Consider the following 9,071-nt stretch of genomic DNA (forward strand, 5'->3'; position numbering starts at 1 on the left):
GGGACAGTGACTACCGATCTCAATATACATGTATCTGTAAAAAACATATAAGTTCATACTTACCGAGAACTCCCTGCGTCTGTCTCCAGTCCGGCCTCCCAGGATGACGTTTCAGTGTAAGTGACGGCTACAGCCAATCACAGGCCAAGCACAGGCTGCAGCGGTCACATGGACTGGAGCGTCATCCAGGGAGGTCGGGCCGGATGCCGAAAGAGGGACGCGTCACCAAGACAACGGGCGGTAAGTATGAATTTCTTTGACTTTCACTAGGGAAAGTGCTGTCCCTTCTCTCTATCCTGCACTGAATAGGGAGAAGAGAAGCACTTTTCCTGCAGTCCGCAGCGGCCAGTCCGCATCAATTTTCTGCACATTTTGTGCAGATCCGCTGCAGAATCTGCAACGCAGATTCTGTGCGGCATTGATGCGGACAGTTGCGGAGGAATTCCGCCATGTGTGGTCATGCCCTAAGGATACACAGTTTGAAAGGGGCACAGACTGGGATGGCAAGATGCATTAAAATTCCCTGTAGCTGCACAGCACTAGAACAATGGCAATTTTTTTTATAATCGTGTAAAAGCTGGATATGGATATAACATATGCTCACCGTCTAAATCCTCTGGATGTGTGACTGCAACAGACAATCATTGGCCGCAACATCAATATGGATTAGAAGTCAGCACTGAGATGCACAAAATTACTCTTCTTCCAATATTTAAAATAAATAAGGACTAGCCTTTTATTGTAAGGAACACCTCCAAAAAATAGAATAAAAAGTCATCAAGACGTTGCAAGTACCCCAAAATGGTATCAATAAAAACTACAGCTCGCCCCACAAAATTCAAGCCGTCACATTGCTCAATTTACGGAAAAATAAACAAGTTATGGCTCTCAGAATATGGTGACACATAACAAATGTTTTTTTTTTACAAGTTGTCTTTAACCCTTTCCCGCCGCAGCCCTTTTTCAGATTTTAATTTTCGTTTTTCCCTCCCCACCTTCCAAAGGCCATAACGCCTTTATTTTTCCGTCGATATAGTACTATGAGGGCTTGATTTTTGCGGGACAAGTTGTAGTTTTTCGTAGCACCATTTATTTTGCCGTATAATGTACTAGGAAACGGGAAAACAATTATTTGTGGGGTAGAAAATGAAAAAAACAGCGATTCCGCCATGGTTTTTTGCGCGCCATTTTTACGGAATTCACTGTACAATTAAAACAACATATTCATTTTATTCTATGGGTCAATACGATTACGCCGATACCAAATATGTGTAGGTTTTTCTATATTTTACTACTTTTACAAGTAAAAACCTAAGTGTAAAAAAGAAAATTTATTTTGTTTCGCCAAATTATGAGAGCCGTAACGTCTTTATTTTTCCGTCGATTAAGTGGTATAAGGGCTTATTTTTTGCGGGGTAAGCTGTAGTTTTTAATAATACCATTTTGGTGTAAATGTGACAGTTTGATCACTTTTTATTTCATTTTTTGTGGGAGATTAGGTGACCAAAAAATAGAGATTCTGGCGTTTACAATTTGTTTGTTTTTTACGGAGTTTACCGTGCGGGTTAAATAATGATATATTGTGATAGTTCAGACTTTTACTGACGCGGCGATACCAATTATGTTTATTTATTTAATTTTTTACTATGCTCTAGGGGGAAAATGGGAAAAGGGGGGTTTTTTGAACTTTTAATATTTATTTATTTTTTACACAAAAACACTAATGTATTGCAGTATATCGTGATTCTGACAGTCTCCTATGAAGCCCTGCCGGAGGCAGAGCTTCATAGGAGTACCAAGATGGCGGACCTGGGGGACTTCGTCAGACCCCCAGGCAGCCGTGTGAACCAACGGCTCCCCCCGATCTCGCCGCGGGGGGGCCGTTGAGACGTTACAGGGGGTCGCCCCCCTGTTTTTAGTAATTTAAATGCCGCGATCTCTATTGAACGCGGCATTTAACGGGTTAAGCAAGCGGGATCGCGCTAAAGCGCGATCCCGCTCGTAACCCGGAAGTGTCGGCTGTAACACACAACCGACAGACTCGCTCTATGGAGCGGACTCAGCCCGTGAGCCCGCTCCATATTCCCCCACCCGGCGTGCGCCGTATATATACGGCGGATGTCGGGAAGGGGTTAAAAAAAAAAAAAGGTAAAACGTCTCTTTGTTTTCTGTCCCTTAACCAATTCTGTACCCACTTGCATACATGGTCCCTGCGTCTGTATCTTCAGAATAAGACTTTTGTGTGGAACAGTATCAAACGTTTTTGCAAAATCCAAATATATCACATCATAACCAACATCCAGATTTGCACTTACCTCCTCATAGAAACTGAGCATGTTAATTGGGCACGGCCTGTTTTTTCATGAATCCATGCTGGTTATCAGTTATTAGATCATTCACCGCTATATACTATGAAACCCAATGGGAGAAAAGAACACCATTTGTGTGGGAGTGGTGGGTATTTAAATCGTGAGTACTGTATATAATCTTTTGGTATTTTTCGGAAAAACTCTGAAAACCCCTTTTTAACGTAATATGAAAGTTAAATATTCACCTACCGTATATATCGGCGTACAAGACGACTTTTTACACCCTTAAAAAAATGTCAAAAGTGTGGGGTCGTCTTATATGCCGGATATTGTCTACATTAGGGATGCACATTGCAGCCGCACAGCTCAGTATAATACACATGAATGTATGGGAGCGCGGCTGCGGCTGTGTAATTCAGCCACAGCCCCGCTCCTGAGTCATGATAAGTTCGCGGGGTCAGGATGATGCGATGCGGCCAGCGCTGCACTAATGAGCGGCGGCACTGGAGACAGAACATGGCGGGCGCGCTACAAAACACCCCCATGTTCTGTCTTCAGTGCCTGAACTGCCGCTCATTAGTGCAGCGCCGGCCGCATCACCTCATGCTGACCGCGCGTGCACTTACTGTCAGGAGCGGGGCAATGGCTGTATTACACAGCCGCAGCCCCGCTCTATAACGGCGGAGATCAGAGAAACCGCTCATCTCCGCCGTTATTCCCCTGAATGCTGCGATCACAGCTGACTGCAGCATTCAGGGGAAAGTGAGAAGGGGGGATGCCCCTGGATCGCGTCACAGGGAATTCCTGTGACGCGATCGAGGGCCATACCATATATGGGCAGACAGCCCAGGGTCTATTGACGGACCCCAGGGCTGTCTTACCATATTTCATGTTGTTAGGACATACCCAAGTATGTCCTAACAACTGCCTGTGTATTATCCGTCCACAGGTTAATGTACAGAAGAGGCTGGACGCAGCCTGCAGGGCTTAAGGGGAAGCCTCCATGACCTCCCTGGTAGGGAAAGGGTTAATAGGTAAGGGAGAGTTGGAGGGAGAGTGAGGAGGAGGTGGAGGAGGGATAAGGAGGAGTCAGGGGGCCGTTGCTGGGCTTCCCGCTGTTTTTCGGCATTGAGCCGGAAGCAGCGGGAGAAGTAACACAGGGAGAGACAAGCTCCCCGTTGCCCGCGCTACTCCCTATGTCGGAGGCATTATTATTAGAGCGGCTGCTCGCCGCTGCTGTGCACCACGGTCCCGGATGGCTGGAGGAGACCGTGGCTGCATTAACTAGGATCCCGGACGCCGTTTCGCCACGTCAGGCCCGGCGTTCGGGGTCTGTTGCAGAGGACAGGCTCCCCTCCCCCGGCCCCCTTCCTAGCATTACTATGGCGGCGGGGGGGGAGTCGGCAACAACCGCTCCTGATCGGAGCAGGCAGAGAGCGTTGCCGGGGGTGACGGCGACTCAGGCCGGGTCGACCCGTCCCTCCCGGCGGTCCCGACCTCCAGAGCGCCTAAGTCCTGAGGCAGTCCCGCGGACACGGCATCGCAGAGGGAGCCCGATCATGGACGCTGCAGGCCAGGCAGCTGGGAGGACCGCCTCTTCCCAGGCCCTGCGTCCTGGCAGGAATCCCAAGCCGCGACGGGGTCCGGCGGTATGCAGGGAGTCGCAGGCCGGGCTCCCTGTCACCCCTCCCCCATCGGATGGAAGATTCGGAGGACAAGGTACTGCCGCCCCGCCTGGTGATGTTCCGGCCAGGGGGCAGGCTTCTTCAGGATCATCGAGACGGACGCCTAGATCTACAGCGACGTCGAGGCAGCAGGTCCGGTCGGAAGTCTGGGTTCCAGCGGTCGGGCGGCAGGTTGCCGGCCCATCGGTCAGCGCTTCATCATCTCCGTTCCGAAGATGTCGGTGGGATGGCCAGTCGTCTGCGAGAGAGGAGCTGGAGGAAGGTGAACTGGACGCGTATCGTCGAGGTCAGGATGGTCCGGCTGACGGGAACACAGCGCCTGTGCAGCCCGGTGAGTGTATAACTCCATCATTGTCATATCCAGCGATTTTTATGTCGGGTGTCGGCGGGGGGGTTGCTAGCGTCGCATCGGTGGCCGGTAGTGGCGCGGGCGGGCGTGATGGCGCGGGTCTGGCAGATTTAGTGGGTTGCTTGAGAGAGCTGGTCGGGCGCCTAGATAGGGCGGTGGCGCCGGTAGTCACGGAAGTGTCCCCGGTGGTAGTTTGGGAGGGTCCCAGGGACGTGGGATTGTTACAAGCGCGGCCCGTGACGGCGGTTAGAGAGGCGGTCGCGGTGTCGGTACAGACCCAGGCGCAAAAAGATGGCATTCGGGTGCGTATTGATGATCGTGTTCGTGGGGAGGTGTATGTTTGTTTCGAAGGTCCGTTGGGGGCGCATTTAAAGCAGGAGGTGCGTGAGCGGATCTGGAAGGACGAATATGTTGAGATTTTTTCTCTCTTGCCGCTCGCTAAATTTAATTTAGATAAGAGCAAGCGGGACGAGAGTAAAAAGGACGAGGAGGAACGGCGGTGGTATAGGCTTATCCCGCAGACGTTCGTTAATTGGTCGCAGGCGTTCGCCATATTAGCCAGTGTGATAGGGGAAAAGGCGCCGGAAAATTGTTCGGCGTTGTTTTGTTATTTTGATGCCATTGGGGAGGCTCATAGGGCGTATGGGGGTCAGGCGTGGCTGCGATACGATGAGCAATTCCGTCAGCGGAAAGCGGTTCGGCCGGCGATTTGGTGGGACCAGAAGGATATTGCTCTCTGGTTACGGGTTACGGCTCCGGTTAGGCAGTCCTTTCCCGGGAGCGCCGGCCAAGGAGGCCAGTCTAGTCAGGTTGGACAAGGCGGCGGGGGAAAGGCGGGGTTTTGCTGGCAATTTAATGAAGGCCAGTGTAAGTTCGGGGCCACGTGCAAGTTCAAGCACGTGTGTTCCGAGTGTAATGGTGCATCACACGGGGCGGCAAAATGTATGCGTAAAAAGAGGTCAGGGAACCAGTCCTCCGCGGCTGGTCAAGGGGGTGTCACCGGTGAGGGTGGAAAAGATGGCCCCTTATCTAAATGAGTATCCGGATAGGGTGGCGGCTAAATTGCTTTACGAGGGGTTTTGTGTTGGTTTCGTTATTCCTCCGCCTCCTTATGAGGTGCCGGTTACGCGGAGGAATTTAAAATCGGCTTACTTGCATGCCAAGGTCGTGTCGGACAAATTGTTAAAAGAAGTTTCATTGGGTCGCATGTCGGGGCCTTTTGTTGATTCACCAGTAAAAGATTTAGTTGTGTCCCCGTTGGGTATTGTTCCTAAGCGCGAGCCCGGAAAATTTCGTTTAATTCAACACTTATCGTATCCCAAGGGTTCGTCGGTAAATGACGGGATAGATCACGAGTTGTGCTCCGTAGTTTATACCTCATTCGATAAGGCGGTGGGTTTAGTGCGGGCTGCGGGTCCGGGCGCGCTGCTAGCAAAAACCGACATCGAGGCGGCGTTCAGGTTGTTGCCAGTTCATCCAGAAAGCCAACGGCTGTTGGGCTGTTTTTGGAATGGGGCTTTTTACGTGGATCGGTGCCTTCCGATGGGGTGTTCCCTTTCTTGTGCATACTTCGAGGCGTTTAGTAGCTTCGTGGAGTGGGTAACGAGGGGAGTATCCGGGGTCGACTCGTTGATCCATTACTTAGATGATTTCTTGTGCGTGGGGCCGGGGGGTTCGCCGGTTTGCGGTAATTTGCTTTATGCACTACAGAAGGTGGCAAGGGATTTTGGGATCCCTTTGGCGCCAGAAAAAACGGAGGGCCCGGTAGCGACGATTTGTTTTTTGGGAATTGAAATAGATTCGGTGGCAATGGAGTGTCGTCTCCCTGCGGATAAGCTGGGTGCTTTGAGGCTGGAGGTACGGCGGGCTTGTAGACTGAAGAAATTGACGCTGCGGGAGCTTCAGTCGCTGCTGGGGAAGTTGAATTTCGCCTGCCGGATTATGCCAATGGGGAGGGTGTTTGGTAGACGGTTGGCGGCGGCAACGGCGGGAGTGCGTGCGCCGCATCATTTTGTGCGGCTCAAGGAGGAGCACCGAGCTGATCTTCAGGTTTGGGATGACTTCTTGGGCCAGTACAATGGTCGCTCGCTGTGGATGGCCCCAGCGCAGGATACGAGTGATTTGAATATTTTTACGGATGCGGCTGGGGCGGGCGGTTTTGGGGCTTACGGGGGAGGTCCGTGGTGCGCAGGTCAATGGCCGGCTAGTTGGGTGTCCAGTGGACTCACGCGGAATCTGGCCCTGCTCGAGCTGTTCCCCATCGTGGTGGCGGCGACCATTTGGGGGGACAGGCTCAGGGATAAGAAGGTTCGTTTTTACTGCGACAACATGGGGGTGGTGCTGGCCATTAATAACATCACGGCGTCCTCTCCTCCGGTAGTTCAATTGTTGCGACATTTAGTGTTGGTGTGTTTGTCGTTGAACGCGTGGGTGGTGGCGGTGCATGTGCCGGGAGTACGGAATTGTATCGCTGATGCTCTTTCTCGCTCGCGGTGGGACAGGTTTCGGCAATTGGCACCGGGAGCGGAACGTCTCGGTTTGGCTTGTCCGGAACATCTTTGGGATCTGGTCTCGGTCCCGTAGAACAACTGGTAAAAAGGTCTTTGGCGCGCACTACGTGGAGTGCTTATTCTGCTTGTTGGAGGCAGTGGGAGGAGTGGGTAAGAGAGTTGGGTGACGTCAATACGGATAGAGACAGGTTGGTGGCACTTTTGTACTGGTTAGGGGACGCCTGGGAGGCGGGGTTTTTCTCAAAAACTGACCAATTAGGGAAGGGTAAGCTGATAGTTTTGTTCGCCCTCCCGGGGTCGGTTATGTGCCCAGTAGAGTGCATGCAGGGTTTTAAGCCGCGAGCGGGGCCTCCAGATTTGCCTTTGTTACGTCATGTGGACGGGTCGTTTTTGTCCAGGTTTCAGTTTGGAGCTGTATAAAAAAAAAAAAAAAAAAAAAAAAAATGTCTGACGGCGGTTGGTGTCGCGGCGGGCTCATATTCATCTCATTCCTTCAGGATTGGCGCAGCAACTGAAGCGGGGCGCTGGGGGTTGGATGATGAAGGGGTTCGGCGCATTGGTCGTTGGGAGTCCAACAGATTTAAGTCCTATGTCCGCCCCCATTTGTTATGAGGTTTGTTGTTAACGCTTAAAGAAATGTTTTATATGGTGGTGTCTAATTGTTTTTCTGTTTAAGATTCGCCTCCGTGTTTGGTGTGGTTGCTGGGTCATTCTTACGTGCACTGGGGGGCTTTGAGGGCGGACGTCCGCCCGGACGGTCGCCAGTTGCGCATTCCGCGACAGGATGCGGTTGTGCATTGGCTGGGATTTAGAGGTATGTCATGGAGCAGGGTGTTGGCGGAATTCCAGACATATGCCTGGCTTGATAGGGTTCCGGAGGTCTTAGTGTTGCACGTGGGTGGGAATGACTTAGGAATCCGCCCCTTTCGTGAGTTGGTGCGGGACATCAAACACGATATGTTGTGTTTGTGGGTTTCTTATCCCAAGTTGGTGATAGTGTGGTCGGACATAGTCCCGAGGAAACATTGGCGGTTGGCTAGGTCAGTGGAGAGAGTCAATAAGGCTCGCATTAAAGTTAATCGGGCGGTGTCCCGTTTTGTAGCAAAAAACGGGGGCATTTGCGTGCGGCACAGGGATTTGGAGTCAGGAGTGGGGAACTTCTGGAGGAGTGATGGGGTTCATCTGACCGAGGTTGGCATTGATCTTTGGAGCTTGGCGATAGCAGAAGGAATAGAAAGGGCGGTGGTGGTGTGGCGGAACTCACAGGCTTAAGGTGGTCAAGGCCTGTTTCGCTGTGGCGGGGGGAGTCCTTGAGGCCAGTCAGTACAAAATGGTGGGGGGGTCGCATCGGGGGTATGCGTCCCCCAAAAAAGGTACATGGTTGAAGACTTCATCGGGTGTTATCCCTTTGAAGTGGTCTTCTGGTGGAAGGTATATCACTTGAAGGCTTCATCGGGTGTTATCCCTTTGAAGTGGACTTCTAGTGGTCGGTATATCACTTGAGGGCTTCATCGGGTGTTATCCCTTTGAAGTGGACTTCTAGTGGTTGGAGCCATCTGCAGAGGTGAACGGTGCTTCCGAGCTGGTTTACGGCTGGAGGTAATTACTGGTTTGCAGATGGCTAACTCGGTGTGTTCTTAAAAAAGGAATATCTGAAAGGGCTTCAAGGACTTCCTCTGCTCGGGTTAATGTTAACGTTAAAATTGTTATTTACGATTCTGACCCATGTTGGGTCATGTGAATTATTAGGAGGAATTCTCTGGTGGATTCCTAACTAGTTATCCGAATGTTTCGGATTTAAATTGTTTTTATAAAACTGTGAAATTAATAAACGGCTGCTGTGGCCATTTCACATCCAACCTCGGTGTCACGTGTCTTTCCTAAAGGTGGGGGTGGAGGGATAGGATGGGTAAGGGAAGGTTCATTAACACACGACTCTATTTAGGCAGGTCAAGAAGAGGCTGGACGCAGCCTGCAGGGCTTAAGGGGAAGCCTCCATGACCTCCCTGGTAGGGAAAGGGTTAATAGGTAAGGGAGAGTTGGAGGGAGAGTGAGGAGGAGGTGGAGGAGGGATAAGGAGGAGTCAGGGGGCCGTTGCTGGGCTTCCCGCTGTTTTTCGGCATTGAGCCGGAAGCAGCGGGAGAAGTAACACAGGGAGAGACAAGCTCCCACCCTCCCGCCCTTGGTTTGTTACCCCTGTGGGTCTTTATGTACGTCT

This window comes from Rhinoderma darwinii, chromosome 7 (assembly GCF_050947455.1).
Source record: "Rhinoderma darwinii isolate aRhiDar2 chromosome 7, aRhiDar2.hap1, whole genome shotgun sequence".
In the NCBI taxonomy this organism is placed as follows: domain Eukaryota; kingdom Metazoa; phylum Chordata; class Amphibia; order Anura; family Rhinodermatidae; genus Rhinoderma; species Rhinoderma darwinii.